The sequence below is a fragment of the Quercus robur genome, chromosome 3 (assembly GCF_932294415.1).
Source record: "Quercus robur chromosome 3, dhQueRobu3.1, whole genome shotgun sequence".
NCBI lineage: Eukaryota > Viridiplantae > Streptophyta > Magnoliopsida > Fagales > Fagaceae > Quercus > Quercus robur.
This window is the reverse complement of record NC_065536.1, coordinates 14,374,273-14,402,224: the sequence shown is the minus strand read 5'-3', so window position 1 is coordinate 14,402,224 and position 27,952 is coordinate 14,374,273. Positions and strand designations below refer to the sequence as shown.

Sequence of the window (27,952 nt, the reverse complement as noted above, 5' to 3'; positions counted from 1 at the left end):
TTTTATTTTGTAAAATCCAAATGCGAACTAGATTTTGTTCCAAGGAATTTCTTTTGTAAATACTTTTCTTCAGAGATCAAGCTGAAGTTGTGATCGGCATAAAGAGGATTGCATGCTGATGGTATTTGTGAGACATGTACATAGCTTGGCATCGAAGCTAAAGAAACCCGCCAATAAATTAAAGCGAAACCACTGCAAGAAGCACCATAAGAAGTATTTGTATGTTGTCCAACAACCACTGTTAAAAAGAAGAAAACAATTAAGGAAAAAGTCATAATGAAAAGAGACGAACTATAGTAAATAAAAGCCATGTACTATGTAGTATAGAAAGAGTAGATACATCGACATTTTTTTAAAGCCTATTCCCTATGCATAGAAAAAGAATTAGTCACACTATCTTGAATGGCTCCAAGTAGTCAAGGAGTAGTACACCGACACCAACAGTACAACAAGCTTGTACACCTGCAAGAAGATATGAAGTCTATGAAAATTTAGGATAGAATTATGCTGAAATAATACAATAAGAGAATAAGAGAGTAAGTAGGCTCCTTCCTACGTACCTGTGCACTCCACATGGATAACAGCTAGACAGGTTCCTCCAATTGTTGCAAGGTATACGATCAGCAATGAAACTGTCAAACTGCAGAGAAGTAAAATATAAGAAACACAATTATTTCAAGTGTTTAATACATACTCTTTTAAGGTGTCTTCAGATTACAAGAATAATATCCCACTCACCACATTCTGCATCAAAACTCAAAAGAACCCCAGCCATTGGCTGTCCTATAGTGGAATTAAAAGAACTTGAAACATGAGACTAGAAAAATCTTGGCATTCATTTCAGAATACTCAAGTTTAACTGATCAGGTCATGGGGTTGAGTGACTTCAAGTTTGATGCAGTGGTTCAAATCCAACAATAGAAGGTGATTCAATTGCACTATTTCTTATGGTAACTATTTTATGGGGTACCCTACAAGGTTAGGAACTTTCAAATTCTTCAATTCCCCAATCATAGTTTTGTTGTCCAAGTCATAAGCACCTAAGTACCACATTTTAAGCTTTTGAAGGGGGAAAAATGAAGAAGTTGTGGAAGACATAATATTAGAAGGCCTTGGGGAAATTGTCAAATATGAGATTACTGTAGTTGTGGTTGGAATTGCATTGTCTTGCATTGATTTTAGTGAGCTTTCTGAAAGATTGATATCCACAACTTGAGTTCATTTTCTTGTTCGGTTCCGTTGATATTCTAAAGCAAAATTTTGTGATTTTTGAGGAATTTACTCAGGTAAGAGATTCTAAATATACTACAAATTATATTTTTTTGGAAAGGTACTACAAATTATATTGAATTGTGCTCCAACCATATAATCTGGGTAAACTATAAAATTGATCCTTATCCATTACACCATATGTTAATTTGATTTTTAACTTTTTAGTTGTGATTGCCTCCTTTTGCTGGGCATTATAAACTTGATTTGGATGCTGCCATGTTTTCGGACCCACCATTCACAGGGTATAAGGCTGTTATTCGCAATGAGAATGCTGATGTGATGGCATCATTCTCTGTCCGTGGTTCGAAGGCAGTTGATAGCAGTGAAGCTGAGTTACTCGCATGTAGGAAGGCTATACAGTTTACTATTGAGGTGGGCATTACCGATGTTGTAATAGAAGCAGGGACGGGACCAGGACTCAAACTTAGGGGGACGGGCCAAAGTCTTTTGTTTGAGGATTTTAGAAATTGGGAATGCTAGAGAAGGCAAGGTGACAATATCATTATTGGTTTTTCAATTTTTTTTTTTTTTTTGAAAAAAAACTATACTTTCCCATAATTTACAAATCAAATTAAAGTCATAGTAACTATAGGAATTTATTCTGGTGAGTAGTTCTTGGTTTTTTTAGTCAAAATGGTGACATCATAACTATTATAATTATGTATTTAATATTATAAATACATAAAAATTTGGCTTTATTCTTTTCATATTATTCTATACCCAACCTTTTATAATGATATATATATCAATAACTACAATTCAAAGTTTAAACCCATATCAACTACTAAATCAATATATCTACTAAAATATTGGCTAATTAATAGCATAAGAGGAGAGAGATATTTCAAAAGTTGCATATCCAAAAATCTATGATAATGAAGACAACTCTCAAGCAATCAAATGATAAGGGGTAAGTCTATCTTTTCTTTCAAAATAAATAAATAAATAAATGATAAGGGGCAAGTTATACACTTATTCTAAATAAATACATAATAAATGTTTTTCATCAAATTATTATTATTACTATTATTATTATTATTATTATTTTGAGAATCGTTTTCCATCAATTAGTAACAGCCACAAATAAACTTTTTTGCATCATTTTATTTCCCTTTTTAAGTGCTTATCACATATACAAATAAGGACAAGTCTAAAAGTCACAAAGCCCACAACAACTTAAAAAATACTACTACAGTAATAAAATAGAGAGAAGTTTAGAGAAGTCATCAAAGTAGACACAATAATCACACAAAGAGAGAGAGAGAGAGAGAGAGAGAGAGGGGAAAAGATCAGATTAGAGAAGACAATGATAAAAAAACCATACCTTAGCCAATTGTGGAGTCACCAATGGACCCAAGGAAGAAGGCTGGAGCGTTTGTAATTTATTTGGTTAGGGATTTGTGATTTGTAATTGTTTATTAGTATTTTGTTGTTGCCATAGACCAGATATGTTATTTGTTTGTTGATAATTTGGATTTGTCTAAAGGTTTTCATTATTATCTAGATTTGTGAATTGTTTGTTGGTATTTTGGTTTACCTAAAGGTTTATCTTGGTGTTCTTGGAACAACTGGGCAAAAGGAAAGGTCAATAAATTTTTTTTTCATTTTCATTTGTCAATTTGTAAAACTTTTGTGGGAGGGGGTCCAAGAATAAATACTAAGAGTCAAGAACTAAAATTTTGTGTAAATTTATATACTGCTCTATATTTTTTCAAAAATTGAGGGGGGCGATGCCCCCCTCCCCCCCGGGAGCCCCATGATAGCTCCGTCACTGAATAGAAGAGGACAATGCTATGATCATGGGGTCCATTGCCAAAATGGATCTCAGTGGGGCTCGGCTGGGGCATATTTTTATTGATATTCAAGTTTTGTTGGTAAAGTTAACAAGGTTTTCTATTAGTAGTGTAAAACGTGAAGCTAATTCTGTGGCTCATTCTTTAACTCGCTATGTGCAACATATTCAGAGGATGTTTTTCGGATTGAGGATTCTCCTCCCCTTGCTTTTGAAGCTTTGTATTTTTGATTTTGCTCATATTGATTAATGAAATTTTGATTTCCTTTTCAAAAAAAAAAAATTGGTTTCTAACATTTTCAGTATCGTGTCAGTTTGATACCTACTATTAAGTTTTAAATGCATTCTCAAAAAAAAAAAAAAAAGTTTTAGATGGAAAATATATATATATATATATATATATTTTTTTTTTTTGAGAAACAAACACACACACACACACACAAAGGAGAGGGAAAAGGGTTCTAACACAAAGGCACACCACAACTCCACTCAAAAGCCATGGTAACTTTTAAGGGAGGGTGGGACAAGTTATACTACACACAACACATTCTCTTAAGCAATGTGGGACAATTACCCATTCTTTTTTTTTTTTGAGAAACAAACACACACACACACACAAAGGGGGAATAGGGGACAAAGAGGAAAAGAGAGATTCTTGTTAAAACCTTCCTTTTCAATGAGATGGTTTTGAAAAATACAAACACAAAAGGAAATTTTACAATTACATGAATTAGCCACACACACGCACAATGATTGATCTTTTTCCAAGCAACCAAACAACAATGATCAAGTAAAAGAAACATGGGAGAAACTAAAAAAAAAAAGAATTAAACAGCAACATAAGAAAAAGATTGCGTCAAAAGCTCTTAGATTATTATGAGACTACTTTTGCAGGTCTACCTTAGATGAGTGCAATAAAATTCAAGAGCTCTTAGATTATTATGAGACTGCGTCAGGCCAAGTGATTAATAAGGAAAAGACTACTCTTTGTTTCAGCAGGAATACAGATGAAGTAATTCAGGAAGCCATAAAAGTAGCCCTTGATGTCCCAGCCATTAGGCATTATGAGAAATATTTGGGCTTACCTTCTTTTATTAGAAGAAATAGAACAGCGTGCTTTACTCAAATAAAAGAAAGAATATGGTGTTGTATGCAAGGTTGGAAGGAAAAGTTGTTGTCTCAAGCTGGTAGGGAGATTATGATTAAGGCAGTGGTCCAATCCATTCCGGTTTATTCGATGAGTGTGTTCAAGCTTCCAGTTAGCCTGTGTAAAGATATTGAAGCCATGGTTCGAAAATTTTGGTGGGGTAATGGGGATGCTAAGAAGATTCATTGGGTAAAATGGAGCTCTCTTTGTTCCCCAAAATCAATTGGTGGGATGGGGTTTCGGGATTTCCAGAAGTTTAATAATGCTTTGTTAGCAAAACAGGTATGGTGTCTTATCCATAATCGAGACTCCCTTCTTTTTAAAGTTTTTAGTGCTAAGTATTTACCTCATGGTAATATACTTGAGGTGGAGATTCATCCTAAATGTTCTTATGCCTGGCGGAGTATTCTTCAAGCACGTGGAGTTATTGAACAAGGGGCTATTTGGAGGGTTAGTGATGGAAATTTGATTGATGTGTGGCGACATAGGTGGCTACCTGACCTTAATCACAATAAGATTATCTCTCCCAGAACTGATCCTTCAGTTCATCGAGTTTGTGATTTGTTCGTCCCTGATACAAGAGTTTGGGACCCGGGTCGTCTTAAGAGCTGTTTAATTCCGTGGGAGGCAGACTTGGTGAGGAGGATTCAAGTTTGTGAGGATGGGGCAGAAGACACTCTGATTTGGCCTCTAACCAGTGATGCAGATTATAGTGTTAGGAGTGCTTACCGAATGCTAGTATCTGCCGAATCTATTCTTCAGTCGAGCTCATCAGTTTCGGGTAGCACTGGGTTGGTGTGGAAGAAAATTTGGAAGATGAGAGTTCCTAATAAGATTCGGCACTTTATTTGGCGCGCTGCAAAGGATTCTCTGTCTACGAAACAAAACTTAAAAGCTTGGCATTTCCCAATTGATGAGGTTTGTGATGGGTGTGGTGAGCATACGGAGTTGACTGTGCACTGCTTATGGCTCTGTGATCAGGTGTGGTCAGTATGGATGTCACTCCAGGATTTTCGGTCTTTGGTTCATAAGAAGTTTCGGACCTTTTATGAATTATTGGAGGAAGTCCTCAGTACAGAGTTGAATAGGAAGGTAGCTCTGTTCGTCACTGTGGCATGGTGTTTATGGCAGCGTCGAAACCGTATGAGGGAACGTCAGCCATCTTGGCAACTTCATAAGCTGGGTGAACATGCGCAAAGGATGGTTGATGAATTTTGGAACGTGAATTTAGAGGAGCATGGTGCCTCTATCCCTCATTCAGTGGTTCGCTGGTCTCCTCCACCTGAGGATCGTTTCAAAATAAATTTTGATGCAGCTTAATTTGAGGATTCGGGTTTAGCAGGTATTGGTGTAGTTTGTCGAGATCATTCCGGGTAAGCTATTACGGCACTGTGTCAGAATTTAAGCAAGGTGCAGTCAGCTGAGATGGCTGAAGCTTTGGCTGCTCGAAGGGCTGTGATTTTCGCCAGGGAGATGAGTTTGTTTGACATTATTGTTGAAGGTGACTGCCTAAATGTTATTCAGGCTTTGCTGCGTGTTGGCCCCTGTCCTCTGCTGTTTGGCCATATCATTGATGAGACAAAAAGACTTGGTGGAGTATTACGAAGTTGTGTGTTCCAACATGTCAGGAGGGATGAGAATAGATTAGCTCACTGTTTAGCTAAAAAAGCAGTTTTATCTGCAGGTCTTGAGATTTGGGTAGAAGACTTACCCAAGGACGTGGATGTTTTTTTCCAATCGGATCTTTCTTGAGTTTAGTTTTTGTTTTGTTTTTTTTTTTTTTTTGTAGTTCGTTATATTATTAATAAAATTTCGCTTACCTTTTTCTCAAAAAAAAAGAAAAAGAATATATAATCAAGATATAGCTATGTCGAAAATATCATTTAAATATAGTTAATTTGTTTCATACGCCAAAAACATTAGAACATTGCATAATGATAATAGTAATAAAAATAAAGCATGGGACTTTCTCATGAATGTCATGGCGAAGTTTGGTTTTAATGAAAAGTTTCTTAATTTGATTCACCAATGCATATCCACAGTGAACTTTACTTTACTTATTAATAGAAGCCTGGTTTTGAAAAAAAATTCCCATCAAGGGAACTCATACAATAGATATAATAATTATTTAAACACAACACAATTCATATTAATTAAGTTATTTATGACATCACCGGTTGGACCAAAAAAACTGGTAGTTACTACATTTTTTGGTTTTTTGATATAGATCCATTTCTTACAAAATTTTAGAACTTTATTTATTTATTTTATGAGTATAGTGTTTTTTATAAAGTTATACTAACAAATTAACAAAAAAAAATCTAAAACAATGTGTATTCTAGATTACAACAATCAATTGTTTTTTAGGAACCTGCATCCCATTCCACTAGCCCCTTTCTCCCTTGCTTTCCATCTTTTGGCTGGGATAAGTGAGACAGGGAGAGCAATCCACGTGCTTGAGTTAAGTTCTTGGATTCTCAAAGAAATATTATAATCTTTTATATAATTTTATGAATACCCAAATTATAAATTTGGATTCACCAAATAAAAGAAACCATTTGAAAAGGTATAGTGTTTACAATAAGAATTCAAAGCACTCAAACGATGCCGTTTTCACAAGTCTAAAATCTAAATTAATAGTAAGAATTCCAAGCACTCAAACGATGCCATTTCCACAGGTCCACCCTTTAGAGAAAAGGATCAAACGGTGTCGTTCTATCCTTCCACGCATGCATCATTTAATCAAACGCGGTCGGTTGTATAGTAGCTGTTAGTTCAGAAGCAGTCACGAATTCTATTACGGAAAATTCTGTGTTTGTTACAGTGATCTAATTATGGTGTAAATAGCGTTAGTATTTTGTACTTTCGATGAACCGTGAGTGTTTTGTACCATACATTAAGTAGTGTATCTGATCTAAAATTAATGAAAAAGATAAAATTTTCAGTCCAATTCTAATCTCTCTCTCTTTCTTTCTCTTCTCTCTGTTACACTTCCTGATATTTTCTCTTGCTTCTTTTTCTTGCTCATCTGTCATATAGAGTTGGTTAGATTCAATCTTTGTCTTTTCTCAAAAATCAAAGATTTTTTCATATAGGACATGTTCCATAGTTGATTCTATTGATGGTCAAGCCATTTTGGAGAAGCCCACACAAGAACGCTATAGCAGCTTGGAGAGATGAACTTGACGCAATACAAGTTTCTAGTTGTACTACCACCATAAAGAGATTACAAAACATGAAGCTTGTTCATTTTTAAAACTAAAATTAAAAAAAAAAAAACCACTTTAACCAGTTTGCATGAAACCTCCAATGCTACTTTTATTTTTTTTAGGTAGAACCAAGCTACTATTAAGTGCTACCATTAAAACGAAATAAATCTTTCTTTTCTAGAGAGTTTTACATAAGTAGATCAAAACTTACATAGTGCAGCGACATGACACTTCTTTCTATCACATAACAGTGAATTTCAATAATTAAATTTATGATGAGATTTTCTGTATTTCACTACCATCAATTTTTAGCATGCAATGGACCATAGCCATAGATTATATTTCCAATGATAAGTAATGCAGAAAAAAGCTTCTCATTTACAATTGTCCCTCAGAGCTCTTTAGCCAGCTATCTACAAATCAGCAATTTCAGGAGCAGGCTAACCAAACCACCAAAGCATCTTAAGAAAACCCAGCCAAGCAAAAGAGTAAAGGCAATTCAGCCCGACTTTGATTTAGATTGCAGAAATGAGGATCTCATTGAGGGGGGAAAGATGATCTCATGAAGATTGTGAAAAAATCCCTTATCATAAATGTTATTTTTAACAACCTGCACATCTTCCAATGGGGATTTTCGAAAGAAGGCTCTCCATTTGCTCTCTGGAGGCTTTCCTTCGGTACTCATCCCATTGATACTTGCTTTGAGGGCTGCAGCACTTGCCTTTGCTTCATTTATCTTCCCCTGCCAACTTATGTACTCTTGCCACTTGAAAGTCTGCAGTTCCAAGGAAAAAGTGCTACAGTGAGTTTCAGGGTTTTCAAGAGAATATGATTGCAATAGCATCTAAATCACAACAAATTAGTTTATAAAATATTACAAAACCATAACTTAATGGAACTGATGGTTCCCACTATTCTGCCTCAACTAATGATTAAACGCAGGAACAACCCAATTGGGTGAAACACAATGAGAAAATGATATCACAACAGCAAATGGTATTCATATCTTGTAGGAATCTTTGTTTCCAAGCTACCTTCTTAATCAAGCTGATTTCTTTCCTTTTCCTTCCTTTAATATTATTAATATTATTATGTTTTTATAAAATCCAAAAATGTCAACTAGGTTTTGTTCCTAGGAATTCTTCTTATAAAGTGATGTTTTTCAGAGATCAAGCAAAAGTCATGATCAAAATGAAGAAAATTGCATGTATAACCACAGCTATAACAATTTGAAGCATCCTCAACCCACCCAAGCCATGGGTAGTGATTCTGTAGCAGCAATGCAGCCTCACAAGCTTATCCTATATGATTACTTATTCCCCACATCCTTCCCCTTCCATGATTTTATAAAAAGAAAATAGATAAAATTATTGAGAAACATCAAGGTTGAAAAATAAAACCTCATTTGTGGTGGTATTTGTGTGACAAAGCTTCGCATGATAGCTACAGAAACCCACCAGTAGCAGTGAAACAATTGCAAGAAACACCATAAGAAGTATTTGTGTATTGTAGGAGGCCAACAACCACTGTTAAAAAGAAGAAAACAATTAAGCAATAAATCATAATGAAAAGAGGCAAACAAAAGCAATGAACTATGTAGTATAATTAAAGACTCAATAAAAAAATAAAAAAAGGTAATTTGATTAAAAAAGAGTAGATAAATAGAAATTCTTCAAAGCCCACCCTGATGCACATAAAAGGTTAAGCACACTATCATAAATGGCTCAAGTATGGAACTTCAACAATGTGCAGCTGAATTATTGAATGCTCAATTTAATAGGATGGAAAAGTGGGAGGATAAAGAAAGTAGGAAGGATATAAAAGTGAGAAGATGTAGAAGATATCAGCTTTCCATCATGTGTGTTTGGCAGAGGGATAAAAATTAATAAAAAAATTCCATTGTTCTATTAAAATGAAAAAAATTGGTCCCTTGTGCGATGGTAGGTTGATCTTTCTTCTGGAGAATTATCTAAAGTCACGCATTGATATTCTTGGAAGTTAATGGGAAAAGAATGGAAAACACAGCTGCTGTTTGATGTGTGATGCTCAAGAACCCTTGTGCAATGCTAGGTTGATCTTTCTTCTTTTGGTTTCTGTAATCCAGACCCTTAAGTCAGATTATTATTTATTCCAGTACTAATATGCCAGCCCTCAACTCAACCAACAAGCCTAATCTTTACAGATCTGCACCGGATCAATCGGTTTCCTCTCAACCATTACCAGCCACAAAATTCTTAGATTCTCCTTAGATTGTTAATTCCGAGATCCTGCATCATGCAGCCTTAAAAGAAGGGCTATTTGACTCACACCACAAACATGTTAATAGCTAGGTTGGTGTTGGTGGCATGGAGCTTTTTTTGCCTGAATAAGCACGTAAAGGCCTCATACTTAAATTTTGTGGCAAAAAATGCTGCCTATAAAACTTCATTGAAGCCATACAAGACGTGGTCCTTGTCTACATCTTAGCTTTCAAGCCATATTGACGCGTTATCTTTTTATAGTCATCATACTAACACAATGAAGCTTTCTTTTTAACGTAGTTGCATGCGAAGATTTAAGTCATTGGATGTCAAAATAATAATAATAATAATAATGATTGAGTTAATTAAAACTCACAATATTAATATTTTTGATGGGTTTTTAATAAAACCGCTAAAATACCATTCATACATAGTAAAATATGACAATGTTCAAATGGAATACAAATTTTCTATACCAATTTTTATCTATGAAGCACGGGTGCGTTTTCGGATTCGGATTCGGGTGCGGGTGCGGGATGCGGCGATTAAAAAATTATTAAAAATTTTTTATTTATATTTTCTATATATTACTAAGCATACTTTTTCATATAATTGTAAATATATACCAATTTAAAAGTAATAGTGGATAATAACTAAAAGATGATATTCATAAATTAGAATACAACTCACAAGTTCATTTTTATTTTATTTTTTTACATGTATTTCAGCCATGATTTCGGCCAATTTTGGCAGATTTTGATCGATATCAGCTGGTTTCAGTAAATTTCGACCGGTTTCGGGTGGAATTGGAACCGAATCGGCGCGTGTTAGCGTGAATCGAAAAAAAAGGGGGCGAATCGGCGCGTCAAAGGAGTGTCACTGCGTTGGATGCGGGTGCGACGCCCATTTTGCCGTGTCGGTGCATCATAGATTTTTATGTTCCACCAATCACAACTTGTAATGTATTTGTTTAACTTTCCTTATAAAATAAGCAAAGTTTAAAATAGAAAAAAAAATAAACAAATGATAAATTGTAATTGGTAGAACATAAGGTGGAATACAAAAAGTGATACAGAGGATTTATATTCGTTCGTATGTTCTTGTGGTGACATTAACTTTTGCTGATTATTATTATTTGGCTCAACGGATAAGTTCAATTCAAAGAAAACCGGAAACAAAGGCAACTCCGAAATTATCCGTCAATAGCTCAAACAAAATTGACCTTTACCTTACTTCTGTTAAATGTATAACTCACAAAAAATGGTCACGTGGTGTGCAAAACATAGTCACGTAGTGTGCATGTAACCTCTTTTTTTTTTTTTTTTTTTTTTTTTTTTTTTTTTTTTTTTTTTTAAATCAGGTGCATGTAACCCTCTTAATTGTAAAAGAAATTATTTTAAAAATAATATGAGCATACCATATGACCTTATTTTATCAATTATAGTTAACAAAATTAAGATGAATGGTCAATTTGGATAATTATACCTCATGATCAATAATACAAAATTGATAGTATATGGGATTAGTTTACAGCTAGCTGATCCAAACTCCAAGGATAGATGTTTTTGCATTTTACTCATTAAAAAAAATAAAAATACAAATATCAACAAATGAGAGATTGGAATTTCTTAAAATTTTTATAAAATATTATGAAATATATATATATATATATATATATAAAAGCTGATGGTAATCACTACTTAGTGAATTATATACATTAATATATATACATGTAATCAAAGTAATAAAATACATGTGATCACTACTTAGTGAATTACATTCATTAATATATATACATGTAATCAAAGTAGTAAAATTCATGAGATTGACTCTGGAAAATTAATTTGTTGAAGATTCATGCAAAAATTTGGAACTAAGGCTTAGCTGTTGTTACGTTTTATTCCAATTCTAAAATTTTTAATATATTAAGCAGTCGTCCTCAAAATGTTAGCAACTGCCTAGCCAATAGACAGTCCCACTTATTTATGTTTCTACAAACCCAACTAAAGAGTGAAGACAGCTTGCTGACAAGAGAATTATTGATGACAAAAAGCCTCCAATATCATTCACGATCTCCACACGGTTCCAAACTCACTTGTTGAACAGGATTTCTTACCACTTCCAAAGTTTTTATTTTTATTTTTATTTTTTATTGTGTTAAAATTAAGGGGTGTTTGGTTTACTGTGATGTGTTCTTGATGTAACATTAAAATTTTTGGTTTATTTTATTTTTTCTAATATTATCATATAATTTTGTTCTAACTTTACCATGAAATCCCTTAAAATAACCAAACTTTGAGAAGATTTTACATTTTCTGATCTCCTTCCCTTTTTCTCAAGAATTCCAGCTATTAGAAATTTTGACCAATATAGAAAACTAAACTATCAGCTTCAAAATTTGGGATTAAGATTATTGTTTTGTTATATCGAAAACTTAGCAATGAATTCAACATGATATCTAATAATGAAATATACATCTCGTTGTAGTTATAGGAGCTGATAGGGAAGTTTTTTTAACTAATAATTTCTTTTTAACTCCTTTTGTCCTTCATGGTAAAAGTACCCTTCGGATTTAGAGTATCCTTCAGGGGAAAGGATACCCTTCGGGTTGGAGGTCCCTTTTCAAGTCTTACACCAATGAAGATGTAGGGGACTTAGGTCAGGTGATAGGTACCGGCCCATCAAACTCAGGCCCAAATATGTAAGCCAAAGCTAACCCAAGGGATTGGGGCTAGCCTGAATCCTGTGGGGATGGGCCCAGTCCAACAATAAGCGTGTTAGGATTTGGAGGGCAATACTCGGTGAACTCGTTAAGTGTTTGGTCGCATCTTGACTCACTACTAACTGTCAAGACAGTACGAAATTAACGAGGAAGTAGAGAAGTTTAGATAGTCACCGAGCACTAGAAGTGCTTTTAGGAAGTCCTTGTCGAGCAGTATTTGGCGTCTAGAACAAGTGTCAAGAGAATCCTCAGAAAATGTATTAATTCCTTGGGATTCTAGGTGAAAGTGGGATTGCATAGAACTTGGCGAAATGGTAATGATTTGAACCCCACTCAAAGGAGAGTATATAGGGGGAGAGAAGAAGTAAGCAAGAGTTAAGAAAAAGGAGAGAGGAACAAAGTAAACACCAGGAGAGAGAACAAAAGAACTAAGAGAGAGATACATGAGAGAGGAGAAGAGGCAAGCTTTAAGATGGAGAGTGTTTTTGGGCTAGCAACCACCCAAGCGTTGGTAGTTAGGCTATTCAGGCTTCGCTTGAGGCCAACCTATAGGACTGTGAGGAATCCCACCAACAAATAAATTTGGAACCCAAATTCACCCTCATACTTATCTACATTAGTAGGGTTGGGGCACCACAGAAGACAACTTCCCTACTCCATCCATTTCTCCCGTTGGGTTATTCGGTACCAATGGTGGATTACACTTAGTCCCACGTCATTTGCGTGTCCTCCACTCGTGCATCCCTATATGGAAAGAACTTGCATACCACGTTCAATGATCCGTCTACATATTCGTATCCTCTTAGTATGGGAAGTAAAGCCCTAAGATCTCGGAACATTAACTCCATATCTTCCCTATAAGAAAAGATCCTATGTTCATAGGATCTTAGTCAGCCATACACCATTATATAAGCACCAAGTCTCCCCTTCTTCAAGGTATGTGCAATTTCCTAACTCTTACACTTTTTGGGTTATTGAAGATTCTTCTATAACTAACTTAACTTTTGGAGGATCTTTGGCTGGCACCCTACCTGTGCTCTTTATAAATTCTTCAGGTACCCTAATTGGCTTGCATGTGAACGATCAACTCACTGACAATTTTGTGCATTATCAGGAGTTATGAAAAAATCTTGATAGTTGATTGGCCAAGTTACTTTTTGTATCTTCTTTCTTTAGGGCATTTTGCATTTCTTTAACCCAAAAATGATATAGAATGACTCATAGAAAAGAAGAGGGACATTTTTTTTGGGACTTTAAAGTCTTTAATTAATTGTTATATTATTTGTTCACTCAATTGACTTGGCTCTTCAGGTCCAAATTCCACTCACGCAAAATTACATGCAAATCTAATGTTATCTAGCTAGCTAAAGTATGACTATTAAATTCATTAAAAATGGATAATCAAAAAAGACATTTGAAAAACTTTTATTTGAAGATTGTCTAAGATCTCTAAATTATTAAAATAAGTGGACCTAGTTCCCCCAAAAAAGTGAATTCTTTCACTTTGTCATTCCTTTTATTTTCATGAAAAAAAGAAAGCGATGCATGTAGTTGTAAATCATGGACTAATAATCTCCATAAATTTTTTTTCCAACGGATGAACTTCACAACTTCCCTATAATTTACGAAATTTTGAAAATGATTCTTGACCTAATGGGATAAGGTAATTACTAAGAAACTTCATTCTAGGGTTCGAATTCATGTATATTATGTACCTATCTACCTCTACCTGTACAAGTGTGTGCTTAGAGCATCTCCAATAGGCTCTCTAAAGCCAATTATGGAGAGTAAACACACAAAAAAAACCCTCCAACAGCCTTTCCATCTCCAATTTTTTATTTTTTTTATTTTTTTTTTATTTATAGATTTGCTACAGTAGCTCTCTTGAACTGGAGAGCAATGTAGCAATTACTGTAGCAACTCAAAACATATTTCACTCTTAAAATAGTCACTGGTTGAATAAAATAATAATTCTTTCTCTCTCATCCCTTTTCTCTTTCATTCTTCACTCTCTCGTGCTTCTCTATCTCAACGGTTACAAACTAAAACATACCACAATCAAACCAGACCACAAAAAAAAAAAAAAAAAAAAAAAACATGTAGAACGCCGATCTGACCAATATGGTGATTAAGCTACATGTTCTTAGAAGTGGGGAGGAGGACAAGCGGCAATGGAGCGAACCAAGCGGCGTGCATGAACGCGGATTTAAAAGGCTAACTCTCTCCAATCTTTGTTTTCTGCCGATGATCTATGTGTGTATGAGAGAGAATTTTTTTGTGTGAGATAGAGGGAGAGAAATTTGTGTGTGTGCGCATGTATGTGTGTGTGAGAGAAAGAGAAAGAAAGAGAGAGGGAGAAGTGGAGATATGTTCTAGAGATCAAGAACTAGGAAAAAAAAAGTCAAAAAAAGAGTGAAGATAGATATAGGGGTAGGTGTACGTATGTGGAAGAGAAAAAAGAAAAGAGAAAACGTATGGATGAAAAAAAAAAAAAAAGGAAAAATAATATAAGGAATAAGAAATCAAAATTGAGTAATATTACTATGATATTTTCACAATATTTTCATAATAAATTTTAAGTGACAGATTGTTATTAGTTGATATTGGTGAGTAAAAAAATAATTTAAATGGTGGGTTCAAATTAGAACTAGTAACAACTTACCATATAAGATTTTGTTGTGAAAGTATTGCGAAAACATGTTATAGACGCAACATTTCTCATTAAAAAAATATAATTAAAAAAAAGAATGGGTAATTGTCTCACATTGCTTAAGAGAGTGTGTTGTGTATAGTATAACTTACTCCACCCTCCCTTAAAAGTTACCATGACTTTTGAGTGAAGTTGTGGTGTGCCTTTGTATTAGAACCCCTTTCTCTTTCCCTTGTGTGTGTGTGTTTGTTTCTCAAAAAAATAATAATGGATAATTGTCCCACATTGCTTAAGATAGTGTGTTGTGTGTAGTATAACTTGCCCCACCCTCCCTTAAAAGTTACCATGACTTTTGAGTAGAGTTGTGGTGTGTCTTTGTGTTAGAACCCATTTCTCTCTCCCTTGTGTTCGTGTATTTGTTTCTAAAAAAAAAAAAGAATGGGTAATTGTCCCACATTGCTTAAGAGAGTGTGTTTTGTGTAGTATAACTTGCCCCACCCTCCCTTAAAAGTTACCGTGACTTTTGAGTAGAGTTGTGGTGTGCCTTTTTGTTAGAACCCCTTTCTCTCTCCCTTGTGTGTGTGTGTGTTTGTTTCTCAAAAAGAAAAAAAAAAAAATATATATATATATATATATATATAATTGTTAATGTTGTTTGGAATTTGAAAAATATAGATGAATGAAGAAATATTAAAAAAAAAATAATGAAGAAATAATATTTTAATGGAATAGAAAAAAAGATAGAGTCTGATGGAAAGTATATTTGAAAAAGTGAGTAGGTAAAAGGAAAAAATCATTATTCATTCTTCAAATAGTATAAAAATTTAGAGAGACTGTTGGAGATGCTCTTATATATGTTTAATTAGTTCTTATAGTACAGGAAATGAGGCTTTTAAAATATATATATATCAGTACTTGTTCCAATATATATATATATATATATATATATCAGTACAGAAAATATGTTTGTAACTTTATGTCAATGTTTATAAACTAAATTTTGGTTGTTAAGAGTATTGGTCCAGATTATAGTACTTGAACTATTGTACCAAAGACTTGTTACGCAAATTTTTACTTCTACCACAACTTCACAACTTACGAGTTTTTTAATGGCAAAGCGAAGATGATAATTCTCCACTTTCAAGAAGCCCAAATTGGAGTCCTTGTCATTTTCTTCATCTTCCGCACCTCCAGGAATTTTTTACCTTCATCCCATTTGTGAGGCTTTTTTTTTTTCCTTGAAAAATCTACTGCGTGCTTGTGTTCCTGGAACCATTTTTCTTAATTTTTCAACTATTTTAAAGCGATTTAAGTTGTTTGAGGAATTCCTCATTCCAATATATATATAAACGGAAAAACAAGAGTGAGTGGGCTTAGGTTATCCACTTTAGATTTAGCGTGAGAAAAATCCTAAAACCTTGAAAATTAATTGAAAAACAAACCAATTCGTTGGCCAAAACCAACACAGATTGAGTTGGAATTCAACTCTTAAAAGTTAATATTATATAAGTTGTTTTAGGTGTTTAATTAGGTAAAAGGAAACTTCAATTAGGTAAAAGGAAACAAGAACCAATCACCCTAAGTAAGGTGGTTAGCTTTGAGGTTGATGTTATACCAACCCAAATAAGTTGCAGTTAGATAACACGTAACAATCATATTAATATGTTGTAAACATCAAATTCCAATAGAACTAGTGGTATTAACTATTAATACTCTCGATAAACATTTTTCTTTATCGGTTTCACATGTAATTTACCGTTAATTGGACTCCCATCATCAAATAGATGCGTAACAAATAAAATTTGCGTCAGATACTTTTTTTCCATGGTATCTAATAAATTATTGGGAATGTGATAAAGAACCTGAATCTCCAAGAATATAAGTATCTCTAGGAATTTCATAAGGTTTTTAGGAATGTGAGATCTCTGTATTAGGTTTATTTTTAGTGATTAAATTCTAAAAAGATGTGGTGTAAAACCTAAGTTTTACACCCTCTAATCCCAACATACTACATCATTTTATTACATATTAAAGAATAAACATAACCACACACAATCAATTCTAATGCTCATATGAAAATCCATCCAAATTAGAAGTTTATTAAGTACCCATTTGGTTTCTGCGTTTACTGCGTTTCAGCGTTTGCGTTTTGGGCATGGGACCCAAGCTACAGTTGCACACAGTAAATGCGTCCTTCTTCTTCCTTTTTTTTTTTTTTTTTAGCCGTTAACGTTGACTTTTCCTGTGGATAGTGCACCCGTGTACTGTTCATGGGTCCTACAAACTTCACTTTTTAGCAACTTTTTCATTAAAAATGGGTCCTACGGTACTATTCACACATTTAAAAATTATTTTGCTATAGTGTTTTCAGTTTCAGCAAAAATAAGTTCAATCCAAATGGACCCTAAGATGTTATTAGATGTGGTAAAATATATTGATTTTTAAGTAAAAAGATGATGTGGCAATCTCTAATTAAATGGTATAAACCATGGGTTTTACACCCCTCCTTACCCAATTTGGACTCTTATTTTTAAGAACATTATATATATATATATATATATATGGCAAAACTTAGGCATAGTACCTTAGGTATAGCACATTAGGTTTCTCTCTAAAAATTCTGACATGTGGCTATTTAATAATCATGACTAAACGGCATTAATCACAAAAAAAAAAAAAAAAAAAAAACCTCTAGTCCCCTGAAATCAAAGAAATGCAAAATGCTAAAGCTCTTTCAGCACCATGGACAGCTACTCAATCTCTTCTCTTTGCCATCCAAATCACCACAACTGAGCAATGGCAGCACTGGAGTTAGAGAAGGGGGGGGGGGGGAGTCAATAATTCAATGGGTTTATGTTGGGTCTTGTGCAAATTGGTTTGTGCTTTAGATGAATTTTCTAATTGCAAATAGTTAGTCTTTAACGCCGTTTAATGAAAATGTTAATGAGACGTATGATGGAGTTTTAAAAAGGGAATCGAAGGTACTACATCTAAGATATTGTACATAAGTTTTGCTCATCTAAATATATAACATGTCATATATAAGTAAAAAAAATATATATATATATATATATTAATGAAGAAAAAAATTGTCATATATGAGTAAAATAAACCAAAAAAAAAATTTAAAAATAAAATAATAATAAAATGTTATATATGAGTGAAGTAATAAAAAAAGGATTTAGGAAAAAGAATAATGATTCATTCACATATCAGTCAAAAAGAATAGTGTATGCTAGTTTTTAGGGACAAAATGTATTAAATGTACGTGAGATATGTTTAGATAAAAAGTGTGGTAATTTTTAGGAAAAAGTTTCTCTCGTAGTTATTTTATTATTTAAATTTTGTTGAATTAAAATTTTAACCTTATTTTTTATTTTATAAGAATAATGATTATGTAATTAGATTAGAGGTATTTTTGACATTTTTCAGAATCATAACTAACTTTTTCAATCCTCTTAATATATACATATATAGAAATATAATAAATTATTATGACAAAGAAAAAAAATAAGAACATTCTTATCAGATGTGTCAAATATCAAATATATTTGACACATTAAATACCAAAAAAAAAAAAAACCCTTCTAATGAGAGGTGGTATAAATCCTTTAAATTTTGACACATGTAAACAATGTCATTCCATCTTTGAAACGGTACGACAGATGTACTAATTTTTTTTTATTCCTTCTCTCTCTCTCTCTTCATTTATGACTCTTTCTTCTCTCTCTTTATTTTTCTTCTTTCTTTTTCTTCTTGTTTTCCACGCTTCTCCCTTCATCTTCTCACCTCTCTTCCTTTTTTACTTCCTTCTTTCTCCAGAACCTTCACCTCTCCCTTTTTTTTTTTTTTTTTTTTTTTTTTTTTTCTGTCACTCCCTCTCTGTCTTTTTTTTCTCTCTGCCTAGGCCGTTGCTATTGAGATCGGTCGTCGCCATGGAGATCTCTGATTCTGATCTCCCTCTGTATTTTTTTTCCCCTTCGGTTGTGGATTCCATGTGATTGTGATTATGGGTGAGTTGGTTCTTTTTCAAGCTCTTTTTTTTGGGATAGTTTTGTGTTGATTTTGGGGATATTTTTAAAGTAGTATTGGGTGGTGGTGGCGGCTAGTGGATTTTTGTTGGTGGTGGCGGGCTGTACCTGTGGGTGGTGGTGGCGGGTTGTCCTTAGGTATGGTGGTGGCGGGCTGTGCTGTGTATGGTGGGGTTTTGTTGAAGGTTTTGAGTTTTTTTTTTTTTTTTTTCCCCTTTTGTTGAGGTTTTTGAATTTGGAATTTGTTAGAGTATCAGTGATTGTGGTTGTAGTTTGTGGCGGTGGTGGTTCTTGGTTGGTAGTGACTGCCACTTGGTTGTTTGGTAGTATATGGATTGGTTTTGAGTAAATATATTATTTTAATATTTAGACTAAAAGAATAGAACATGTAATGAGTGGAATATTACAATGCGGTAAAATAATAAAATAGATTTTTGGTGAATAGTTTTTAGGTGAGGTATTTTTTTTATAAGAGAGCTTACGGGAATGCTATAGCGACGGGGACAGGTAACAGTGACAAAAAAGTCCAATTACAGCGTGTCAAGCGGGACAAAGTGTATGAGAAAGCGTCTGTGATAGGATCCTTCTTAACAAAGTTCTACTTCCTGTTTCAGGAAGAGAAAAAGAAAATAATGACTCTCTTCTATGGAATTTGATTCCATCGTGTGATCATAGTTCGGGACCTTCAAAATTAAGACCAGTTGTATTCAACAAAAGAAACTTCAAAGTTTCACAATCGTGTCAAGTCAATTTGGCTTTTGCAACGAAACTCCTTCGTTAAATTCCCTCCAAAGTTTCTAATCAAAACAAGAGAGAGACAGTTCGTCTTCCCTATACTCTGTGAGTCTGTGTATATGTATATATATCGAGATTACATAACAATCCACAATTCACAATCTGGGTCGGAGAAACTTTATCAAAACACGTTTTATCTGTTACGTCTGTTACATCCAAATGTGTAATAAGATTTCTTTCAATCAGTTTCAGAGAGAAAAAGAAAAAGAAAGAAAGAGAGAATGGGGAACTGCTTTTCCGATGTAGAGGGAGGTAAGCAAGCAGTGGGTGGGGCCCAACAAAGGCCCAATAGTATTGCTACCACCAATAACAACAATGGCGGACACAACGACGCCCGTTGAGTTCTTCTTCAAGTCTCGTGGCATTCAGCCTCTCTTCACTCAACTCGAGGTAATATATGTCAAACACAAAGTACAAAAAAAGAAAATGTCAGAAACTTTTTCAATATTTCGTTATGCTTTTATATGTATAACTGAAAATCTCATTACATAAACACACACAACCATATTTTGTATGTGTACGGGTTGTGTTAATCTTTATTCTGTACCTCACTTTGGGTCAGAAGTCAGTCTAATTCAGTCAATTCCTATAGTCATTGAAAAATTTTGGGTCTTTTTTTTGTTTTGTTTTGCTTTGTATGTAAACTGTGTCAATTTTAATGTTCACATAGTGCTAATGGTGATACTGTCTGTATGTGTACGGGTTGTGTTTTTCAGAAAAAACTTAGATAGTCTTGAGAACAGTGAAATGGTGCTCCCTTTTCTCATATTCATGATGGATCCCACTATGAATTTAATGAGCGGAGCCTACCGTGATTGTGAAAGAAGGAAGAATCATTCACTGTGCTTCTAGAGTACCTAAGAATTATTCGTGTTTTTTTATATTCTATTCCCCACATTGGGTCAAACTCCCAGAATTATTATTATTATTTTTTTATAAATATTTTAGTGTTTGTGACTTTGTCGATTTAAATGTTTACTTTATTAGTGCTTACCGTTTCTGCTTTTATATATATGAATCTATTGCTTTGTTGATTTGGGCATTATCTATTCCTCTTTTTCAAATTCATATTTTACATATATGGCTTATTATAATTATTTTTTTAAGATTCCTTATTGTTCTATTTGGTTGTTGAGAAAAAGTTCTGGACGTGAAGGTAACAATTGTACTTGTTTTTTAAGAAAAAGAAACCACTGGGACCAATTATTATAGTATGATGTTATAATTATTTTTTATGGGAATTGCTATTATAGCTTGGGCTTTGGATGCTGAAAAAAAAATTACAGGGCTTGAGATTTTTTTTAATTTCCTACAAATTGTAGGTAGACTGCAATTTTGATATACTATACAGTCTATACTTTTGATACAATTATCTTTTTTATTTTTTGATAAGTATTTAACTTCATTTAAAAATAAGTGAGGAAATACAATGAATAAAACAAGGCACACAGGTAGAACTTTAGATACAAGTATCTTGAATAATGGTTAATTCCACAGTGAATCAGAGCATAAGACGTTGCTTAGGATGAAAGTCTCTCATACTTAAAGAGTGTGACAATTCTTTGGGAGAAACTACAGTGGATTCTAGCTTTAGATCTTGGTCGCTGATTTCATGACAAGAATTATTTGATTCATGAATTATATATATGTTACTTGATTATTACAATCGATGTTGCTTTGAAAACAATAGTAGTGAGAACAATAATAACATATATATGGATAATCTTTATTATAAGTAAAATATTTATTGTTCAGGAAAAGTTCATTAGTGATGCTACTTTTGTTGCTTAAATAAATCCAAGGATTTAACTTGATCTTAAAAGATTTTTAGAATCTCCGCTGTTGGACTTAAAACAAAATGACAGTTTTTTTTTTTAATTCATTTGACTATTTTGTGTACAAAGACATATTGGATAAATTAATTATCACTGCATAGTGGAGGAGATTTGTACTATTTCAATGGTGTTAAAAGTTTCATTTCCCTTGGTTCTTTTCAAGCTCTTAGTTTATCTTAATAAGTGGACCATGTAGGACATGCAGGGCAATGTTGACTTTGTATTCTGTTCTTAATATGGTGATCAATATGTAGCACATTGTTTGGCCAATGAACAATTTCTCAGAATTTGAGAATAGATCTTGTAGTTAGGGCTTCCACCAAGTTCCAATGCTTCACAGTGAGGAACCTTTTCTCTAAGCATGTTAGGTTTTTTGAAAATGTAGGTGTCTGCATGCTTTGTATGGTTAGTAGTTTTGTTGCCACCAAGGTCCACATCAAATAAGCCCACTTGACCTCCTCCTAAAAGTTGCACTACTAAATGCTCCCCCAAGGGGAACACTAGCAAGATTCCCATTTGTTGGTTCCAATTTAACAATGGAACATCAGAAAAAGCCATTGATTCAAAAATTATTTTTATTGTGGTGTAGAAAAATGTACATCTATATTCATTTGCTTATATTCAGGACCACTAGATGCTTTTATTTGATTTTTCTTATTGATGTGTACTTTGTTGCAAGTCCTATTGGGGTCAACAGTTTGGAATTTTCCTCGTATATATAATTATCATGCCAAAATTGCTAGCCAAGTCATGAAACCTAAAAGAAATTTGTGATGGTCCTTTAATTATCTACTTCAATTAGTAACTAACTTCATAAATTTGATGTTGTGGTGTGATGATGCCGTAATATCACCAGTGAGCAGCACTATCCATGCTCGCTCCAACTAACAACCTGCAAGAAGAAAGAAGTGATCTCGCCGTGGGCACCGGTGTGGTGTCGACCAAATACCCTCTGACGGTCAAGTTAGAATTGTTCTCAACTCTAGCGTACCTTGATTCGCGAGAGTATTGAAGCTTTTATAGTAGAAGAAAGTCGGCTTCTCCTCCTTGGACTAGAAGTCTTTTCCTTATGGGAATCCCCTTGAGTAATCCCAAACGTGATGGACAAGACTTTTCCTTGTAGAGGGGATTAACGCGCGTATCTTCCGGAATGTTCCTTGCGCTAGGTTTCTGGTTTCCTTGGAGATCACACATGCGTGCCAAGAATATGGAACTGCTCTAGGCCACTAGACTCTACCGTCACCGGCCCATGGGCTCGGATCCGTCAGGCCCAATGTCATGAAAATCCATTGCGCTAAATTTTGCCCCTTCAGCTGCCTCCTTCACCCTATGGGTCTGTCAATTTTTATATGGACGAACCCTTAGGGTGACAGTTCGATATTGTTTGGATTTCACAGTCAGAGAAAATTTAGGACGGTGCCATATGATTTGACGGTTTCCTAGGAGAAGACGGATTGTGACTATTTTATGGCAGATAACCAAGCATTTATGAGCATGCCACGTGTCGCATTTTGATTGGGTTTTCTATCGGATCGAAGCGTCGCTTCGTCTTCCGTGCACTCTAGGTATATATATAACACCTCTCAATCCTCATTTCTTCATTTCACAGCCAAAACACATTGTCAGAGCGCAACCGTCATCGTTGTCAGAACAATCCGTCGTCCATACAAAACTGTCGATCATACAACTGTCAACTTCCAGTTCCTTCGAAGAACGGTGAGTATTGCTATTTATTATGTGCAAGCTTTTTGTATTTGGCAGTTATATTTAGATAGATCTATACAACCGTCAATACTCTTAGATCCGTCAGTCTTAGGTTTTGCCGTCATTGTAGGAAATGTCTAGTGCGTCAAGTAATCAGTCAATGGTTCGTGACGGGACGGAATACGAGGAAGTATACCCGTCCGGTCATAAAGACCAAGAGAGTCCTGGCGAAGAGAGGAGTCCGTCCGCCTCTTCCTTGTCCTCAATAAATGAGGATATGGAGATGGTCGAAGTAGAAGAATCGTCTGATGACGGCGAGGATCTACCATCGGGACCCGTCGTCTGTGCTGATGGACTTAGAGAGTTCATCATGCTACCAGAGTGGACGGTGCACAAATTTACTTCCGTCATTAAGGTGAAACACTTCAACACATTTAGGGTCAACTTTCAAATTCCTGACTATATTCCAATCCGTCTGCCCTACGTGTCAGAGAAATGCTATTATGACGGTGTGGAAGTTGTTGGAGTGTATGAACAGATGCTGAAGGCGGGGCTTAGATTTCCGCTAAGTAGACTGCATAGAGAGCTTTTAAAGTACCTGGGTCTGTCCGTCAACCAGATATCTCCAAATGCCTGGAGGGTCTTCATTGCCATGGAGATACTCTATGGCGCAATGACTGACGGTGAACGGAGGCTGACGGTGCGTGAATTCCTTCATTGCTACCGTCCAGATGAGATTGACAAGTCAAGGGGAATTTATAGTTTTGCCAGTAGGAGCCCTTTGCTGAAGGTCATTTTTGAAACACCAGACTCAAATAGAGACTGGAAGAGTCGCTATTTTTTCATGGAGGGTGACGGATGGATGAGCCATCCATGGGAGACGGAGTTTATGCCCGTCGACACAACTTGGGGGGTTTTACATTCATCGCGTATGAACCCGTCACTTTTTGCTTGATATATTACATTCGTCAGCTTTGGCTGTTTTCTCTAACCGTCTACTTTATCTGCAGGTAGACGACGCCCCCAAGTCAACGTTGAAGAGTTTGGCTTCCTAGAAAGAGTTTTCCAGAAGATGAAGCCGGAAGAACGGACTTGGGCAAAGTTGGTAAATCCGAACACAATCCATTGGTATTGTGACGGTCCCGAACCTACCCGTGAGGCCATCAAATACGACGAAAGAGTTCACAGACGTAAGTCCGTCAGCTTTTACTTTTCATATATATTTTCAATTTGTGTGGGTAGCTTCATCCGTCCTGTATTGCAGAAATGGACGACGCAAAGAGGAGGGCATTGATAAGATCACAAGCCGCCAAGCAAAAGGAGACGGGCGAGGTCGTGGTTCCTAAGGGGACGATGTCGTCAGCGAAAAGGAAGCATCTGTCCAAGTCGGACCACCCACATAAACAGCAGAAAGTCCCTCTGGAACCCGTTGTAGGCTTGATGGCTGAGGGTGCGAAGACCGTCACCCCAGCAAAACAAAGGTCCGGCAAGGGCTTAATGAAGGCCCTGTCCACCAGCGAGGAAAAACCTCTTCCTCTTCTCCGTGATGACTCCAAATTTTCCTTGGAGAAGCTTTCGTCAATAATTTCCTCGGAGGATTATGAGGACCTGGGCAATCATTCGACGGAGGCTATAGGGGAGACGGGTCTATTTGCTGTTGCTCAGGTGACTCTATCCATCGATTTGTGTCCGTCAGCTTCTTTTTTAGCCTTCTGTTTAACACCTTTTTAACTTGTTCATTTCAGTCCTTGGTTATGATGAAGGGCCTAATGGACCGATGCCTAAACCGTGAGGCGGCTCTGGAACGTGTACGGGCGAAGGCAGAGCAGACGGAGGACGAACTTGGTCAACTTCATAAGTGGAAGTCTACAATGGAGAGGAAGTTTGACTTGTCAGAGCAGTCGAGAAAAGAGTTTGAGCAGAGGACAGAGGAAGCTGGGAAGGCTTTGGAAGCCAAGGACAAGGAAATAAAGGACTTGAAGGAAAATCTCTGTCAAGCCAAGGAGGATGCTGTCCATGAATACCGGGACTCCGACGCTTTGTTGAGAGAGCTGGGGGGTTCGTTCCTCCAAGGCTTCGATGATGCACTCCGTCAGCTTAAAAAAGCCTACCCTGACTTGGACGTGTCAATGATAAGCGTCAATGATCAAGATCAGACGTCTGCTCTGCCCGTCGCTTCAGAGAATACAGACGACTTATTTGGTGACGACGTGGTTCAGGGTGACGGAGAATCAGTCCCGTCGAAGGATGCTCAAGTTGCTGACCCCAAAAAAGTAGACTGATATTACTTGTCTTTTTTGTAATTTATTTTTAGAACAATCCGTCCTTTTTGTATTAAACAGTTGCCCCCTGGGCATTTTATCTGTTTATTAATGCTATGCTTTATTTTTATGCTTTCTATCACTGTTTGAAGTTTTCTTGAATATCCATCCTCTTTATGAAGGAGAGATTTAAGAAAATACTCGTCTATCCGAGTGTATTTATAGCCAACGTTCAATCCGTCCACAGTTGTGGAAGTTCTATTATTTTTAGTTATTGGTTGATCCGTCCATTTGGATGATCCGTCTTCCTTGAGGACAAGTATGACAGGATCTGGGTGGTCCGTCAACTTTTCACAATTTTGGTAATCCGTCCACTTTGTATAAGACAACTCCATACTTCGTATGATCCGTCAATTTTTGGACTTATAATTTAGTTTGGTAATCCGTCCACTTTGTGGACAATTTTTCATCACCTAGTGATCTGCCCACTTTGTGGACTTGTAATTTCACCGTTTTGGTGATCCGTCCACTTTGTGGACAGTTTTTTCATCACCTTAGTGATCCGTCCACTTTGTGGACTTGTATTTTCACCGTTTTCAGTGATCCGTCCACTTTGTGGACAGTTTTTTCATCACCTTAGTGATCTGTCCGCCTTGTGGTCTTGTATTTTCACCGTTTTTGGTTATCCGTCCACTTTGTGGACAGTTTTTTCATCACCTTAGTGATCCGTCCGCCTTGTGGACTTGTATTTTCACCGTTTTTGGTGATCCGTCCACTTTGTGGACAGTTTTTTCATCACCTTAGTGATCCGTCCACTTTGTGGATAGTTTTTTCATCACCTTAGTGATCTGTCCACTTTGTGGACTTGTATTTTCACCGTTTTTGGTGATCCGTCCACTTTGTGGACTTTGTTGCCTGTATAATATTCATTCATAATAAACATCCATGTGATAAAAGTTGTCACTGAATATTCTTCTTTAAGGAAAATGAGTTTGTAGAAAAAGTACCTGCCCCCTTGGGCTTAAAAAGGTACGAGAAGATTGTAGCAAAAGTGAAAAGGAAATACTAGTAAATTGTAGCTAAAAAATAAACTTGGAAATTGCCGGTTCTTCATATTTTCCTTTAATGGTAGTATTTCCGAAGATGCTCCGTGTTCCAAGGGTGCTGTAGCTTTTGTCCGTTCATCGTCTCGAGGTGGTAGGTTCCCTTCCTTTGCCATGACACGATCCTGTAGGGTCCTTCCCAGTTGGGGCCGAGTTTTCCTTGTGAAGGATCTCTAGCGGCAGCCATTACTTTCTGTAGTACGAGGTCCCCGACCTGGAAGTCCCTATGCCTCATTTTGTTGTTGTAGTGTTTTGCCATGAGATCCTGATAGCGCGCCAACCTCTGTTCTGCTGTCGCTCTGACTTCGTCCAGTAGATCAAGCTGGAGGCGCATACCTTCTTGGTTCATATTTTCGTCGTAGCTCTCCACCTGGTAACTTGTGAGCCCCACTTCTGCGGGAATGACAGCTTCGGTTCCATATGCGAGTCGGAATGGTGTTTCTCCAGTAGGTGTTCTTGCTGTGGTCCGGTAAGCCCATAGGACGCTAGGTAGTTCATCTGGCCAGATACCCTTTGCCCCTTCAAGACGGGTCTTGATTATTTTGAGCAGGGACCTGTTCGTGACCTCAACTTGCCCGTTTGCCTGGGGGTGTGCGAGTGACGAGTAGTGATTCTTGATCCCTAGCTCCGTGCAGAAGTTTCTGAACATGCTGTTGTCGAATTGCTTACCGTTGTCAGAGACCAGTACCCTGGGTATCCCGTACCTGCATATGATATTTCTCCAAACGAAACTTCAGATGTTTTTCTCCGTGATGGTGGCTAAGGCTTCTGCCTCGACCCACTTAGTGAAGTAGTCTATACCGACGACCAAAAATTTCAGCTGCCGGATAGCCGTCGGAAATGGGCCCATAATATCAAGCCCCCATTGTGCGAACGGCCAGGGTGCCGTCATAGGTGTCAGTTCTTCGGATGGCTGTCTTATGAAATTGCTGAACCTCTGGCATTTGTCGCAAGATTGGACATAAGCTTGCGCATCCTTCATCATTGTAGGCCAGTAGTATCCTGCTCAGATCAATTTGTGTACCAATGATCGTGCGCCTGAGTGGTTTCCGCAGATACCCTCATGTACTTCTCTCATCACATAGTCTGCTTCCTCTTGGCACTAACACCTTAGGTATGGGCGACAGAAGCCCCTTTTATATAGGATATCCTTTATCAACACGAACCGTGACGCTTGGACCTTCAGCTTCC

General features: G+C 36.0%; 2 protein-coding genes across 2 annotated transcripts in view; one reads left to right on the top strand and one right to left on the bottom strand.

The window, feature by feature from the left end:
* LOC126717207 (disease resistance protein RPS2-like) overlaps positions 1-27,952 on the bottom strand; it is a 97,383-nt gene that overhangs the window by 46,485 nt on the left and 22,946 nt on the right. The gene's annotated exons all lie outside the window — the stretch shown is intronic.
* LOC126717206 (protein BONZAI 3-like) overlaps positions 1-27,952 on the top strand; it is a 106,714-nt gene that overhangs the window by 65,238 nt on the left and 13,524 nt on the right. The gene's annotated exons all lie outside the window — the stretch shown is intronic.